The sequence below is a fragment of the Prosopis cineraria genome, unplaced genomic scaffold, assembly GCF_029017545.1.
Source record: "Prosopis cineraria cultivar Desert tree isolate PC_DT_omini unplaced genomic scaffold, ASM2901754v1 PC7, whole genome shotgun sequence".
Lineage (NCBI taxonomy): Eukaryota > Viridiplantae > Streptophyta > Magnoliopsida > Fabales > Fabaceae > Prosopis > Prosopis cineraria.
Window position 1 is genome coordinate 1,659,590 of NW_026555338.1, and position 19,135 is coordinate 1,678,724.

Sequence of the window (19,135 nt, forward strand, 5' to 3'; positions counted from 1 at the left end):
AGAGAAACTAATACCAAGTTGTAAGATCTAATTACTTAAACATAATTAATTATCAATTCCAAGGTAATCAAGAGTCTAAAGCCAATGAGGATTACTAAGTTTTCACAATTTAAAATAATTACATACACTTTCAATATTCTCAAATCAAAGTTTAAAATATTTGTGGAAGCATGAGAATTAAGAAAGAATCAAAACATTTGCATATAACTTCAAAAGATTTAACTATCTAGAAAATAACAAGTGCGCCACGACGTGTTGCCTCTGTGCCATGTGCCATGGCGCATTGCAAAAGACAACAAATTTTGCTGTTAAATGACAGTACCAGGGACGAACTTCTGATGTGTCTTAATTCTTCATCTGACATCCGATTAAGGGGATTTAGATGTCTAGAAAGAGCTTTCTCTTAACTCTAGCTAATAGCACAAGTTTCATAATGAAATTATTTTTCTATCAAAAGTTGAACACCCAATACCAATTTCACTTCTTTTTCACAAATACACACAACTAGGGTGCCTAAACTCTTATGCATGTGCCAAAAGCTTACACCAACCTTCAAACCATACTGAGTGGACCATTTAGGACTCGTGCAACATACTACAACCATTCCAATACACATATATCATAAATTCAACATAGATGGGAAGGTAATTTTGCATAAATCATTAATATTCATCTAAACTACTAAAACATACTTTTCCCTACTTACATGAGTATTTCAACCCTATACAAGTTTCACAACCACATCTCACTAACTCAAGACACAAAATATATATGATTTTCACAACAATAATGCAAGTAGTAAAAATGATGGAATGAAATCCTAGTTGACAAATTAACTATCACAATACACATATGAATATAAACTAGAGGCCTACTACAACAATTTCCACTTAGCCCTAGGCCTCTGGTTGTTTTCCCCAATCCTGATGCGATGAACTAGGCCTTGAAAATATTGAAGAATGAGGGATTAGTACAACCACTCAGTAATCAAGATCGACGTAGTTTATACAGTTGCATATCAATTAAAAATGGATGTAAATGGCAATAAATTAAAATAACATACATATAGAAAATATAGCCTCGACCACAACAATAACAATCATGTCACCAGGCATGCAATCATTGAACATATCATAGTTATTCACATCTTGAGGTCACAAAAATAACAACAATGCACCCTTAAAACACGTCAGACCACAATAATAACAACCATGTGGTTGGAACTAAATACATGATCAATGCTAATCTTATACCTTCCTATTACCTTTGACATGAAATTGGTGGCTATTAGTGGCTATGTCCATAACTTGGACTAATCTAGCCTTTCACTTATGAGGAACTACCGAGTTAGGGTTAACTCACTCACTTGTGCACCGTGGTTTCCCCTAATACTAACAACCATGGGGTGTTGTACCCCTAATCTAGCCTCCTCATGAACTAGTAGAGACTAGTTAGATTTGAGTCTCTCGAAGAACAAGTGGGACAGTCTTGAATCAACTATAGGACAATGGCTACATCTTGATTCTTACAATCGGTGCCAAGACAAGCTTCCAATTCTAATGATAAGCTATCAGTACCATGTAGATTTACCAATCTACTCCTCTACTAAGGCAAACTCCCGCTAATGATTATGCTATGCACATATTACATATATTATGCAATTCAACTAACAATCTTATCATATATCATCCATAATCATATTCTCTCCACTAAATAAAACAAACCAATTATCATTCATTATTTCCATAAAAGCATGTTCTCAAACATCAACATTAGTCATAATTGAAGAAACATGCATATTATTTCTCCACACTCTTATATAAAATCCATTTCACAATACATCACATTGCAACATTTGCATCAATAGGTTCTCAAGCACTTGAGTGAATTTATAAACGATTTAGTTCAACAAACAAATAATTAACATACAACTATACAACAAGATTTCCTCCAATTACCACAAACCTTTGAGAGTTTAAAAGTTTACCCTTTAAAATACTAACTTCTGAAGCTTCTTCTCAAGCTTGAATGGTGTTAATTAAGTTAGTCTACAATTATATCACAAGGATAACATCATTACCCCATCTTTGGTAATTTTCAACATTATAATTCCACATTCTCCCTTTCTTCAAAGTCATAAGCTCACTCCCAAGCATACCCAATAGGTTTACAATGTCCCATTGACCCACATTAACATAAATGAGTCATTAAACCACCATTAATGACTTCAACACAACCTTAATAACTATAATTATTACCATTTTCCATTTTTGAATATTAATGGCTCCTAACTCTCATTATTCATGCTTTAGCCATTAGATTCAAACTCATAGCTCATATGGAATCACTCTCTCAACTCAAACCCTACATTTAACCTTCATAAAAATGGAATGAAAGGAGAGGGAGAAGCATAATGTTCTTATTTTGTCTCTTGGGAAGCTTTAAAATATCTCTAATAATCCCTAAATTTGTGCCCCAGTAGAGGAATGGGTGTACTCTTGTTTTCCTTCACTTTTCTCTTCTTATTTTTTCAAAAAAACACGAGCTGGTTAAGCAAGATTTTAGTCATACACCGCAGCACACATAGCTCACACTACAACACATGGCATAGAAAGGCTCAACTTGTATTGGTGCCTCTGTGCACTGCAACAGATGTTCCTTATGCCATGACATATGGCACAAAGGACCTTTCCTTAATTCCTTCTCCCCTTTTGATGCATAAATGGCCCGACTTCACTTCAAACCCATATTTAGGGTTGAAATCATAATCAATTACACAAAATTAAACCTCTCTAGACACACACACATTAATTCACTTAATTACCCTCATTAAAATTAGTTGATCAGGTTTATATTTCTAAGATGTTACAAATAGTCTTAAGTAAATATCAATATCATTTCCAGGTTGTTTTGGTCCTAAAATCAACATGGATAGCATTATATACTTTCATTTCATGCATAGCCAATGTGATAGGTTATCAATCACTAAAAGAATAGGCCATGAGTTATGTATACCACTAAAGCTATTGTAAGGATTCATTCTATCGGTAAAAAGTCCAAGCCTTAGGTTCCTTAGTTTATTTCTAAATTTAGAAAACAATTGATCAATTTTCTTCCACTGGGGAGAATTGGCTGGATGTTAAAGTTTTTCATCAAATATCCTCTCATCTGCATGCTAAAGTTCTTCGTATCATTAGTATTTGTAAATAAGCACTTAAACCTTGGTATAATTAGAAGATACCACAAGACCTTTACAGGAGCCCCCTTCTCTTTGTACTATGGTGCCTCACATTTTGGACACTTCTAATTCCCTTCAAGCTCTTCTCTATATAGAACATAATAATTAGGGCATGTGTGTATCTTTTTAGAATTCATACCCATTGTGCATAAGATCTTATTGGCATTATAATAACAATTTGATAGCACATTTCATTTTGGAAACATTATTTAGAGTAACTCTAGCAACCATGTAAAACTTTGGTCACTTCACCTAGCTCTTTCCTTCAACATAACTAATTTTAACACCCCAGATAATAGACTAAAATTAGTACACCCTGGGTATAAAGGCTTCTTTGGATTAGTACACAAGTTATCATACCTATGCATTCATTCAAAAGCATCTTCCCCAAATTATAGATCATGTCCTCTAACCAATCTTCATCCATATCTACTTCATCATCAAGATTATGATCAACGTCCACATATTAAGATGTACTACTATAATTTTCCAATCATTTACTTTGCCAAATCACATCATATAATTCTTGAAAATCACATCACAAATCAAGTGTTCCCATATTTTGGCAGAACTTAGTCTCCTCTCATTCAAACAATTTACACAAGGACAATAGAACCTCCTACTATTGTCAACAACATTTTTCTTAAGTAGCAAGTTCCAAAAACTCGATCACCCTATCATCATACACATCACTTATTTGTCTAGCATTCATCCAACTACAATCCATATGTCACTAACTAAACAAGAATAAAGCTAATGTACATGTTATCGTCTTCAAACTATTTCAAAAATGTAAGTTCCTAATTAATCTAAAATTTTAAGTAATTTATGAAAAATAATATATTTAAAAAAATTCAGCATAGTCTCTCCTAAAAATTAGACCTCCTAAAAATTTTAAAAAATTTTACAAGAGAAAATTTATAATTTTACACCAAATAATAGTCACATGCAACAACCTAAGGCCTTATGAAGCCACTAACAATATTTCTAGCAACAATTAATATCAATAAAATTTTAGCATATTTATCCTAAAAATTAGACATCTAAAAAAAACAACAACAACAATTTTACATAAAAATTAAAAATAATTTAAAAATAATTAAAAATAAAACTACAATTAAATAATAATTAATATATATATATATATATTAAAAATTTAAAAAAAGAAAAGAAAGGGAGAATTACCTAGACGGAGGAAAGAAGGTAGAGAAGGAGGCAAGGAGGAAGGGAGTTGGGGGAGGGGGCCGACAAAAGGAGAGGAGAGAGGGGGGCTAAGACAGGGGAGTTGGGAGATAGGGCTGATGGAGGGATAGGGGGAGGGGGCCAAGGAGATGAAAATAAAGAAGGAAGAAGATGAAGGGATTAGAGAGAACAAAGGAGTAAGGAGGTAGGAGGCACCTTTTTTTTTAATATTCTGAAACACTTTTAACTGCGGGTGATGTGGCACTTGTTGTTGAAAGTTGATTTTCAATAGTGAGTAACTTGGCACCTGATATTGAAAGTAAAAAAAATTATTTTATTTTTAAATTTTTTAAATTTTTTGACATCAGGTTAAATTCCACCATATGTTAGAAGTTTTTTCTATAGAAGTTTAATTTTAAACTGATGCTGAAAGTCCTATCGTGGTAGCAAATATTACAAAAATGTCACCGTTGCTACTTTTAATAGTGGGTGCCTTTTAATTGATGTTAAAAGTCCTCTATAAAAGACAAATTATGCACTAGACTCTACATAAAGACGTGGTAAGGAAACAGACTCAACATTAATAATTTCACATCACCTAACATCTTCTTAACATTTTAAGCTTTACCAAATTGAGCAAATTGTAGCCAAACATGGTGGTGATATGGATAGAAAAACACCACTTAACAAGCAGTTGCATAATTCAAATTCTATAAACAATTTTCTTACATGGCTACTATATAGTACATAAATTACCAACTTTAGCAAATATTTCTAAATCCTACAAGGATCTATGAAATAATTTTCCCTCACTAATACAATTAGGCAAACTTGTACTATAATTTTTAGAAATAAATAGTGTCATGAGTCCTACGTTAAGAAATCTCTCAAAAGAAGTAAGGTTTATCCTTTTAGACTTGTGCTAGTAACAAGTAGCACAAGGAATAGGAGAAGTTCCAACCATTATTTAAAACTCAACAAGTTAAAATACTACTTAATTAGTTAAACAAAAACTTTTCCTTTTTAAGGTTTATGAAAGTGAGGAAGGAAATGAAAGAAATAACTCCTTCACTTTTTCACTCTCTCTTGAGAACCAAATAGACCATTACATATTTGTAAATCATGAAAGCTTTGAGGAACAATCACAATTCACAAGGGCCCACACAAAAAGCATTTAGGGGGACACAAGGAAATGGAAAACCAAAATCAGGAAGCAGGAAGAAAATGCTATTTAGAAGACCAAGGTTATTGAGAAATACTTACAGAGATAGATAAATTTAAATACAATAAAAAAGCTTAAGCACATATATATGTTATATTACAATATCTTATATATGAATAAAAATGGGAAAGTAAATTAAAACAATAAAAGAATTTACTCTTTATAAGTTCTCCCATCTCTTAATTCTTTCACAAAATATTTGAAAGGGAGCCATATCTCAGTTGCAGGAAGAATTTGGTAGCTTTGGCATTCTTGTTAAGTCACAATGGTAACTAGATACATCATAGAAAATCACAATTTCTAAGTTTAAGAGTTGAGTATCTAAAGAAAAATGTAGAGCTAAGCTAAGCTTTGATTGCTCTTTCACCACAAAATCTAGAAGGAAGTTGAGCCAACTTAGACATGATAGTCCAATTAAATGAACAAACTGAAACTAGACAACACAGCGAAGATTGTTGATGCAAACATTATCCAAAATGGGAAAAAGAAAGGAAGCTTCTAGTTTAAAAGATAGATTATAGTGATAGATTAAATCAAATATAGGGACAATATTCAAACCTAAAACTTTTACAACAATAAAAACATTAAAGCACATGCCACAAAACTTGTCATATCCTAATCAAAGAAGTCATTGAAAAAGAGAACCAAAAGATTCCAAATTTCAATACACATTACATCACACTGATGTTAAGGAGCATAAATCTCTAACAGCATGCCCACATGGGCACTAAGTAGAGGATTCTCTAACACTGTACATATATCGGTACTAAGGAGAATATTTGCTATATGAACCTTCACTATTCCTTCTTACAGGTGAACTCCTACCACCTAACATGATCATGCTCACACTTCTCACACAAACTACATGCTTGTTTCCAAACTATACATTACTCATATAAAGATACTTTCATAGATTCATTTTTTTAAAAAACATTTTCCATGCACAACGTACTCATTTCACTTTATGCAGTACCTTTAAAACACATAAATGCAAAGTTATATATTTACTCATAACCAGTTAAGCAATTAATCAAATAGAACCCCTTTTCTCATAAAAAGGGTTATGGTGCTCAAATACTTGATCTATAAGGGTCCACTTGCATAACAACACCCGATTAATATTTAATCTACACAATTAAGTGTTAATAATTAATTATCACTCTAAGTAAACTCCTTTATCACTAAATTTTGGGTACTTATGCACACATGTTTTTTGGGTATTCCTTTTATTCTTTTCTAGATCCATTAGTTTTCATTATTAATTAATTATATTGATCTTTGATTATTCATTGGGTGTGTAAGGGTATGAAAATCGGTCATCAAATTTTGACCAAGATGAAAATCATAACACAGAATGTTCCTCATATATTACAAATTATTCTTTGCTTGTCTCGAAGATATCACTAACATGAGGTTTGGTTTAATTTTGTATGCAAAGTTGTGCTTTAGGCAGTGGTAGGGAAGGTTAGTGACTGTCATACAATATCTATTGTATGAGCATGTAGGGGAAGTAGTGGTTTATATTATTATAAAGTCAGCTATGATCGCGGAAGAAATCCAGAGTTCATTAGTTAGTTTTTATAAATTACTTGTGTGTTTTGTTGTTGCTAATGATATTATTTGTCATTGTTTGAGAGTTGATTGTGATTATGATAATAACCCCCTTTTTTGTCATTCTTTATTTTCATAACCGATCATTCTTCTTTGGTTTTTGTAATCGAATTTCAAACAACTGATGATAATAAAATATATGAAAATATGAAGTGGCTTGATTTCTTTTCATTTTATTTAGGTTTGGATCCGAGAATCCTAACTAAGATTATAAGATTGTATACTACAATTTTGACAAGGGGTTTGCAAATGATTGAAGAAACCATACATAAATGCCTGTGTTTCATCTTTTGATGTTTCCTCTAGTTTTTCTTACAATGTCACTCTTATGATAAAGTGCATATTAAAATGTAGTATGTTTGTTGTTTTTTCTACTCAAGGTTGGGTTCGAGCATTAAAAAGGATGGTGTGGCCTACCTGCCATACTTTATCATCATCATCATTTATATATTAGAATTTTTAAGAGTAACCACCCCTACTAGATGCCCTTAGACAATTAGCACAATTTGAAAGAAAAAGGAATATCAATGAGGAATAAAAAAGAAAGAAAGAAATAAGATTGTTTAATTATAAAATAAAGAGGAAAAGCACAAAAGGTGGAAAAGAAGTGTTTTTTCTTTTTTTCTTTATTGAAGATTTCACTTTTCCCTAGTTAATAGTTTGAGTTGAAGCAAGTACACATTAATACTAGAGAAGTAGCACATATACTGAATAGGTAAGTTTTATTTCTTTTTTTTTTAATTTTTTTTTAAGATGATCATGTATGGGTTTGAAGATTATGAACTCTGAAATCCAAATTTGAAATCATGAAAGTAGCCCCTTTCTCAGGCAATTAAAAAAATGGGAATGAAAAGTCTAGGGTTTATTAAAAAAAAAGGGATGAAAAGTTTGAAATGTAAATGGAATTTGATAATTAGCATTTGACTTTACGAGGTAAAGAATATAGTCTAACATATTGAATTTGCTAATTAACTTTTTGAAATAAGTACTTGAAATTTTCTTTTTGAATGAAAGATTTTTATGATAGAAAATAACCCAGTGTAAGAAAATCACCCCTTTCTTTTTTTCCCCTCTTTTTTTACTTTGGATTTAGCCATTATTTGGGTGAATAGTTTTATGATGAATTAATTTTTGCCTCATGGAATGTGACTCATTATGATATGATTTGTTTCTAAGTAAATGGACATTATGTGGGTGAGTAGGGGAATTGTTTTCACAACGTGGGAAAAGTATGTTTTCCCATGTAGGAGAACTTAAGGGAGCCTACGGTAATGTCATTGGGAGTGAATATGATAGTATTCAAACTGTTGATAATAGTAAGTGTATTTTTATTGCTATCCCCTATAATTTTTATTTTAATTTAAGATTAATGTTCTGAATTTTGTGATTTAAGTCTATATGTGAATCAATATTTAATTTTTATGTTATGGTATATACTTGTTTTGAAACATTTTAAACTATAGACTTTTGATTTGTTTTTTGCTTCCTACTAAGATTAGTCTTGAAATAATTGATTAAAATATACAACCATAGTTTGGTAATCAAATGAATTAATCCATACTTACCATGGAGGTTTTGGCTAAATACCAAGGTAATAAGGAGAACGTTACATCTTGCTACACTAGAGTTGAGTCTAGTAATTATTTTGATAGGTATGCAATTAGCCTAATCACATGGTTGAGGTAAAAGAATGGGGTATTGAGAAAGTAATGAGTAAGAAGATTATTGATGCGATTAGATGGAGACCACTAACAGAAGGGTGGATCAAACATAATTGTAATGGTGCGAGCAAGAGAGATTTACTTTTAGCAGGATATAGATGTTAGGTTATCCACCTTTGGTGGATCAAGCCCCTATAAAAGCTCAAATTGGGGAATGGGCTCTTGTGACGATTATGAGAAATGTTTACATTCAATGTGCAATTTACTCAGGGCCTCAAATGTAATATTCTCCAACCTTTGAATTTGAGTCATGAACGGTTAAGTAGAAACTGCCACACGTTCCCATAAGAGATGGTTATAGGTGCAATTCTCAGTCAGTTTTTGTTCTCTGCATTAAAGGAAGAATTGAACACCTTCATTTTCTTTGCGACTCATTTCTCTCAGTGTGTGTATTTGCTGTATGTATCCAAACGGAGTTCGATTGGTGTAACTTTGTTCTTGCATACGTACATGCAAATTAACGACTCAAGGTATGTTTTCCTCCTCAGATTCTTTCATTGGTATCAGAGCTTTTGTCTTTCTTGGGCTGTATTTCCTATGTCTAAAGAATCTATAATGATTTGCTTAACTATTTACATGCAAATCTATAAGTTCAGTTTATTATTTTCTTATTGTGTTTATGCATGAATCTATCTTTGTCTGTCTTTAAAATTATTACTATCAAAATGAACATGTTAATATGCTTCTTGGTTAATATGAGTATTCCATATATAGCTATACACATTTTGCATGTAATATCAAGTGATGAACAAAACGACTGAAAACAAACCAAATAATGGATGTTTGAAAAATGAGTTTTTTGAACAAAAGGATTGCATAAACGTGTAGAGCTTGGAAAAAAATGAAGAAAATGACACCAAGAATGCATAAAATGGAGATCGAATGGTGGATATATGGCTTCCGGAAGTTATGGGTTCGACGGACCTGAACCGCCAGAGGAACCGGGTCAAGGTGACCCGATTGGAGGAAGACGACGACAGAAACAATGCGTCATTTTTGTCCTCGTCAAAACGACAAGTGTCATTCAAAAAAAAAAGAGTCTTAGGCTTTTGAGCCCAACTTAAATTTTTTTTTTGTTTTAGGATTCTAGGTCCATGGGTTGGGTACATCAACTCGACCTAGTTTTTAAAAAAAACAATAAATAAAAAATATATATATTTAATTCAAATTTTTTTAAATAAAAAATTAAAATATAAAAATAGACGCGTGGCGTGTGGGACCCACCGAGAGACTGCATCGGCGTGTGGTTGACCTTATCATGAAGCTCTCGGCATGTGGAGAACAAAGGTTTGGCGCGTGTTGTCATTGGAGAACGATTAGGTGGCATGTGTTGTACATGCACCTTCCCGAGAGTGGTTTTTTTATTTTCTTTAGAATTCCATTATCCAACATCATTCTTGGGGTGTGTGCCAGTGGTGTGGGACCAAATTGGGACAAAATTTGTTTTAAAAAATTTTTAAATTCAAGATCTTCATTTTGATATAAAATTTGCATATTTTTTGAAACAAAACAAGAATTTATTTTTTAAGTTATCTAGTGCTTTTTATAAGTTAAAAAAATTTCTAAATTTTTTTCTTTCTTATTTTTTTAAGGAAAATATGAAGTGAGAGGCTTCTAGCAGCATTGATAATTCAAAAAATTATTCTGTCAGCATTAAGTATGTGGATGAACTAAATTATGAGCCTCTTGGTGAGGATTCCGATTCGGAACCCTTCAAAGAGGAGGAGGAGGAATATGAACCTTAAAGTGAGGATTCTGATTCTAATCCTGAAGAAGATCCTAATGTTGATCTTGAAAATGTGCTGGAAGGACCTAAAGAGGTGTGCATGCTGTTGGGACCAAAACATGAATCAGGGGGTGATGATAATGTTCAAAATGACACCCTCAGTGATCATAAATATAGCAAAAAGAGAAGCTAAAAGAATAAAAAAACTGGATCAAATATCTATGTCCCTTTATAAAAAACTGGTTTTGGCTTCAAATTTCTATGATGAAATTCATAAAAAAACCATAGTTAGAGCATATTCAAGCTTCATAACAAAAGAAAAACAAGCCATGGTTGTAAGAAAAATTTTCAAACAACTTAGGAAGGAGCTTGTGCAATATAACAAGCGAAATAAGTCGTACTCTGGAAATCCTCTATGGTATAGAGCTATCAAGGGAATGAAAGTACAAGAAAAATATAAAGACATAATTAAGAGTTGTCTTTTTAAGTCTGTACCTTAAGCATGGTTCTATTTTTCAAGAATTTGTTTTTTATGCTGTATTAAGACCTTGATGATTTATGAAATATATGAAGCATGTTGTTTTATGTTTAATTGCTTTATATATACTTTATTTGAGTGGGAGCTCTAAAGTGATAAATCATTTATGAACTATGTATAACGATTATGAAAATATTTGTAAAATTCTTTATAGACGATAGTGATTTTGTTAGAATCAACATGATGGGAAATACAAACATAGCCTCCTGATTGTTGACCTAATAGAATTGTTATCACTCTAATAAGGAATAATACAAATACAAGACATTGTATGTTTCTCATAAGCATTTTATTCTTGGTTTAATATAGAAAACTATTAATGTGGGATAGTTTCGTCTTAGAACTAAGAATGGAAACAAAAAGCATTATTGCTGAATTGAATAATGGTGACAAATTAAATAGGGATAACTGGGATATCTGGTACTATAAGGTGTCATATATTTTGAAAGAACAAGATGCTATTGAGCCACTGATTGTAGTCATGGCTGAGCCTGAGGCAGGAAACTCAGCTCAGTATAGGAGAGACCAAAAGGCATTTGAGGCATGGAAGCAAAAAAATAGCATCACACGAATAACACTTCTAAGTGCTATGGTGGACAATCCGATGTGCGAATTTGAGAAGCACTCCACTGCCCAAGCCATGTGGGCTGCCTTAAAAGAAAAATTTGGTGGTACCTCAACCACCAAATTGAAAAGGCTTACAATTAAATTTGACACTTATAAACTAAAGCTGAATACTCCTATGCGGCAGCACCTTAGAGAGATGGCCAACATGATCCGTGAACTTAAAGAAGTTGGGCACAATGTTTTTGATGAACAGCAAGTATAGGCTGTAATCAGATCGCTCCCACAAAGTTGGGAGCATATAAAAGTTAACCTAACCTACAATGAAAACATCGTTAACTTTAACTATGTGGCTAAACACTTGGGGCTAGAGTCTGAACGTCTGGAAGCTTACAAGTCATCTGGACAGGCTTACCTTGTCAAGGAAGGTGGTCTTTCAAATTCTAAGCCCAAGAGAGGCAACAAGCAATAAAAGAAGGGTAATAAGAGTAGCCTTAAAGTAATGAAGGACAAACAACCTTTCAAGAAAAAGGGCAAGAAGAGCGGCAAAAAGAGAATTAACCTTAAAAAGGTCAAATGTTTCACCTGTCAAAAGATGGGTCATTTTGTAAAGGACTGTCCTAAGTAAAGTGGACGTGATCAGGTACTTATGAATTATGTAAATTCATATTTTTCTTATGTTTCCAGTAATATTTTTTTAACGGAAACTGTTTCCTCTTCTTGGATTGTAGACTCAGGCTCCACAGACCATGTAAGCAAGGATCATAGATCCTTTATAGAGTACCATCGATTCCTAAATCAAAGCAAGTGGCTTTACATTGGCAACAAGCGAGGATTGAGGTAAAAGGCATAGGAACTTGCAAGTTGATCTTGCAAGGTGGAAAAACCTTAATTCTCCATGATGTTTTACATGCACCGGACATCCGACGAAACTTGATTTCAATTGCTTGCCTTTTAGAATTTGGGTTTGTAATTAATTTTCATGACAAGATTATTGACCTTATGTACAATTTAACTTTTTATGGTTGTTCTTTTCTTTCAAAAAAGTTATTTATAATGGATATTGTTGACAAAGTTCATTTTCATGATTGCTTTACCACCTCTTCCAATAATGTAGATATGAATATCTGGCATGCTAGACTAGGGCATATTAATCAAAATAGAATGATTAAGCTAGTTAAAGAAGGAATGCTAGGTCCAATTACAAACATGGAAATGTCCTTATGTGAAAATTGTCTAGCTGATAAAGCAATGAGAAAACCTTTTGGTAAAGGTTTTAAGGTTGAAAATCCATTTCAATTAATCCATTCTGATATGTGTGGTCCTATGAGTACAAGGGCAAAACACGGTGCTTGGTATTTTATTACCTTTATCAATGATTTTTCACATTTTGGTCATGTCTATTTGATATCACAAAAGTTTGAAGCTCTTGAGTGTTTTAGACGATACATTAATGAGGTTGAAAATTAAATGGATAATAAAATTAAAGCATTACGAACTGATCGAGGACATGAATACTTGTCTGATCAATTTAAAGAACTCTATGAAGAAAAAGAAATAATTAGACAATTGACTATTCTTGGTACTTCGCAACAAAATAAAGTTGCTGAAAGAAGAAATAGGACTCTTTTAAACATGGTTAGGTCAATGATGGCACAAGCGAATCTTCCAATCTCATATTGGGGAGACCCTTTACTGATTGTAGCCTTCGTACTTAATCGCATGCCCTCCAAATCAGTTACTTCCACACCCTATGAGTTATGGACAAAACACAAATCGGATTTAAATATCTTAAGACCATAAGGTTCAGCTGCATATATCCATGATAATTCCCATAAATATGGAAAATTAGGTCTAAGAGGAAAGAAATGTATCTTTATAAGATACTTTAAGCAATCAAAGGGTTATGTTTTCATTGGTGAAAATGATGATGGAACTGTAACTAACTTTGAACATAGGAATATCACATTTTTAGAAAATGCGTTTCCTAACATGGGAGAAATTGATCAAACTATATCTCTTTACAAGACATGAGAGCAGCATAATATAGAACACGTAGAAAGGTCTAAATCATCGCAAAATGTTGATCTAAGTGGGAGCTCTAAAAGGTTTGCCAGAAGATCCAAAAAGAATCAAAATCCACAAGATACCCCACTTTGAAAAAGTAATAGAAAAAGTATGCCAAAAAGATGCTTCCAAATTGAGGGTGAAGCATTAGTGGTAATTCCTCTAGATAATAATGAGCCACGTTCTATAAATGAAGCTTTATCAGGACCTGTTAAGGATAAGTGGAAGAAAGCAATGGATGAAGAAATGGATTCCATGAGGACCAACCAAGTATGGAAATTAGTTGATTTATCATGTGGCTGAAAGGTTATTGGGAGCAAGTGGGTTCTCAAAATTAAAAGAAAAATGGATGGATCAATTGATAAATACAAGGCTTGTTTAGTAGCAAAAAGGTATACATAATAAGAGGGAATAGATTATGAGGATACATTTTCTCCAGTTGTACGCTTCAATTCTATCAGACTGATTCTAGCAATAGTAAATAGTCTGGACTTAGAGTTGCACCAGATGGATGTAAAAATTGCTTTTCTAAACAGTGATCTGGATGAAGAAATTTATATACAACAGCTATTATGTTTTATTGAAAAAGGAAAAGAAGATAAAGTATGTAAATTAAATAGATCAATTTATGGACTAAAACAATCATCCAAACAGTGGTATTTGAAGTTTCACAGAGATAGCCAATAGGAAAATGGAAAGAGTTCCATATGCCAGTGCAGTCGGAAGTTTGATGTATGCAATGATGTGTACAAGACTAGACATCTGTTATGTCGTAGGACTTGTGAGTCGCTACCAATCCAACCCCGGAGAAGGATATGGGAAGGTTGTAAAGAGGATCTTAAGATACTTAAAGGGTGCTGTTGACTATACACTGTGTTATTAAGGGAGTGATCTACGCCTGACAGGATACTCCGACGTAGATTTGGGCAAAGATAAAGATGAATGAAGATCAACTTCAGGCTACACTTTCTTGCTAAACAATGGGGCCATTTGTTGGAGTAGCTAGAAGCAGACATGCATTGCACTACACTCTATGGAAGTTGAGTTTGTAGCATGTAATGCAACTGTGCAAGAGGTTATATGGCTTATGAGATTTTTAGAACATCTTAGGTTTAGAAATGAAAGTACAAATCTAGTGTTAATTCATTGTGACAACACTGCAGCTATAGCCTATTCCAAAGATCCTAAATATCATAGCAAAACCAAACACATAGACATTAAGTATAATTTTGTAGGGGATTATATAGCATAAAAGGTTATCACTATTCAATACATTTTCATGAAATGTATGATAGCAAATCCCTTAACAAAATCCATAGCCAAGGAGATATTTGGTGTAATGACTTTAAGATATAAAATATATTTGTATATTTAAGTTGCCATAGGGAATTGGTACATGCGCATAGTTTTGTGATTGTGTATGTGTATGCTTGACTTTGGCATTCTAGCCCTAATATGTGTGTGCATATGTGGTTGAAATGAGAATGACAATGTGGGCTAGGAAGGAATTATATGTGCATGTGGATACATTAAAAGTGGGATGAATGGGAAGTTTGACTAATTATGTAAACTTATGAAAAATAATGTAGTTATGCCCAAGTATATGATAAATTGGTGATTTACCCACCAAACTTGAATGTATGTGTGATAATGTGTATGTGAATGGTCAACTAGGTGTGAATTGTCCCATTAGATGTGGTCAAGGTACTAAAAGTAGTTAATGACTTATGGTTTCAACTGGTGACGCTCAAGTGGGAATTTTGATTTAAATTGGTCAAAATGCACTTAGGTGTCCAACTTTTAAATGAGATGTTGGATTTAAACAAAACTAGTGTCATTGATTAGATTATGAAACAAGCTTTATATGGGCACTTTTACCACCCCAATCAAACATCAGATGCAAAAACGACACATGCCCAAAATTTGCATCAGATATGTTGTTTTGACAGTAAAATATATTGTGTGTGCCCCAGCGCATGTGTGAACATGCCATGGTACATAGCACAGTGCCAACACTAGTGCCTCTGTGCCACATACCACAATAGATATGGCACATGCCATGGTGCATGGCTCACATATTTCCTAAATTATGTTGTTTGAAATTAGTTTCCTTTGAGGTTTTCATGCAGATGATTAGAGTGCTTCTGTTGTGTACTATTTTCACAATTTGAGTATCTTAGAAATGGTTTCAATGCTTTAAGTTGGGATTCTAACCCTTTAGAAAGATTTTAAATTTATGTATTAGATTGTATGGAAGATTGAATGGTAATGTCAGAAAAGGACATTACACTAGCTTCTAAGGTACTAGTCATATATATATAGCCAAGTACAATTCCAAATATTAAATGAAATCTAGATAACTAGATAATGGACTAAAATATAGCAAAATCTATATCTGAATAAAATATTGAATAAAATCTAAATAAAATAAAATAATGAATAAAATATAAAAACTAATTATCTAAATATAATGTCCTAAAATCTATCCTAAAATAATCCTGAATCAAATAAAATCAAATTTAAAATATTCCTAAATCAAATAAAATTAAACTTAGTTTATCTTCTAATACTTCCTTCTTGAATAAGTCTTTAATGGAATATTATCTGGGATCTTATCATTGCTATCCCCTTGAAAACTCAACTTATCCTCAAGTAGAAAAGAGGGCAACTAAGCTTGCAAAAGATCGTAGTCCTCCTAGCTTGACTCTTCTATAGGTCACCCTTGCCATCACACCAATAGGTCTAGTGAGTTATGGTGAGCCCAATGATGACCTAAGACTTGATTAGGAAACACATGTAGCTCAAAATAAGCAAATAGTGGTAATGAAGCTGGGGCAATGGGTAGAGCCATCCCATAAGCAAGTCGTAAGAGAGAGATGTGAAAAATAGGGTAAATTTGAGCATCTAAAGGATGTTCTAATTCATAAGCTACCTTCCTGATCTTCTATAGGATCTTGTAGGGATCAAACAAGCTAGGTGATAATATTTCAAATTTATGCTTAGTAAGTACCATTGGCAAAAGGGTTGTACTAACAACTAAACACCAACCTCTACATATTCAACTTCTCTCTTATGCTTGTTAGCATGAGCCTTCATTCGGTCTTGAGCCTTACATAGATCATCCTTTAGAAGCTTGCCTTAACTGGGGTTGTTCATGTGCAAAATAGCAAAGATATGCTTCAAGACCTTGATTGACCACCTCTGTTTAAACATTTATTTGGGGATAGTAAGCAATATTCATCTTTAACTTGGTTTGGCTCAGTTGAAATAATTCTTTCCAAAAAGAGATCATGAAAATAAGGTCCTTATTAGAGACAATTGAGTAAGGTACCACGTGTAGTCAAATAATTTATTCACCAAAAACTACCACAACGTTCTTTGCAGTGTATGGGTGCGCAAGAACAATAAAGTAGGGATACTTACTTAAGCAGTCTATTACTACTAATATGACCTTGAAACCTCTTAACTTTAGCAAACCAGTGATGAAATCAAGTGAGATGTCCTCCAAAATTTGAGAAGGTATAGGTAAGGGTTGAAGAAGTCCTGCAGGGGCTAAAGTTTGATACTTATTTTGCTAACAAGTGGCATAATGTTGCATATAGGCCTTCACATCTACTTTCATCATAGGCTAATAAAAATTCTCTAAGATTCGCTTAAATATTTTGAGAAAACCACCATGCCTACTAATAGCAAAAGAGTGAGCCCTTACTAGTAGCTTTGGTCTCAACTAGGATGTGTAAGGTATGACTACTCAGTTATCATAGAAGAGCTTTTTAATCAATTATGTAACACACCAAAATTTTTTTTTTAAATAATTTAACTCAACCATAGTTGGGTTACAGCCACCCAACACATCTTTATATTAATAATTTCAATATAAAATATTTTATAATTGGCTTCAACTCACACACTATAACATTTCAGATAAATTTTTACCTCCCACATGCCATTAGGCTAAATCACATTTGTCCATCCTTATACTCCCAACAAGTAAACTAAATCACATTTGTCCATCCTTATACTCCCAACAAGTAAAATAAGCAATTTAGTTAATTTTCAACACAAGTCAGTTATTTGGCCTTATAATCATGCCATTTTAACCAATCCAAAGTAAACCAAATATTGAAATTATAGTCATCCAAATTGTACCAAAAATAGAAATAGTTTGAAAGGCATGATTACATTTATATATTCATATAATTGACAATAAATAAAAAGCCCTAATATTGGCAATATAACACATTATAAATCATAAATTAAATACCTAAAAGAGACAGTGGGTTTATAGCACTAAGCCTCTGGGACTCCTCCACGTGTCACTCGTGGTTCTTCTCCTGAAAATTGTTAACCACTTAATGAGACTCAAAAGTCCCAGTAACCAAATCCAATTTATGATAGTGTATACAAACAGTTAAGTGTGTGCTTACTAAGTGAGAATTAAAAATAATATAATTCTAACAAATATATGAAATATTACAATACACACAAACAACCATCCTTATATCCCTCCATTAACCTCGAGCCGTAGCCCTTACTCGGTGCTAAATTACCTGGCCAAAGGTAGATTAGCCCGAGCCCTTATAAACCACCTATTGAGCTCAAATAGGGGCGTACCACGTGGCACATAAATACAACAACAATAGCAAGTCTCCCAACACCTCCCACAATAATCAAATAAATTCATAATAATATTGCGAAATTATATAATATTAAAAAAATTTATAATTTTCTCAATAATCACCCAATTAACATGAAGTAACACAAATCACAAATTAAAAACATGGTTACCTTGTGGCTTTTTCAATAAATTATTCCTTAAAATTTCTCTCTTACCATAATCTTCACCAGTAATACAATCTACAAATAACATATTATTTATAAATATTAGTTTCAATTTTTGAAACTAATAAAATAATTCTAATAATAGAATTAAAAATATAACATAATTCCTAATATCAATCTTAATACAAATCTATAGTTAATACTATTAAGTAAAATTTTTAACTCCTCTTTTAATTATCAATAAACATTAATAATCTAAAAATCAACTTCTAAATTAATTTCTATTATCAAAATTTTCTTTTTATTTCATAAATTCATACCTAAAATACCCAAAAATTAAACATTGAGTCTCTAGCTTAGAATCATAATCCTATAACCATAATAATTCATTTCTCATCCCAAATAATCATCTAAACCTCAATAAATCAACATATATTTTCAGATCTAGTTTAGAATTTGATCTATAAGCCACAAATTCAAAGAT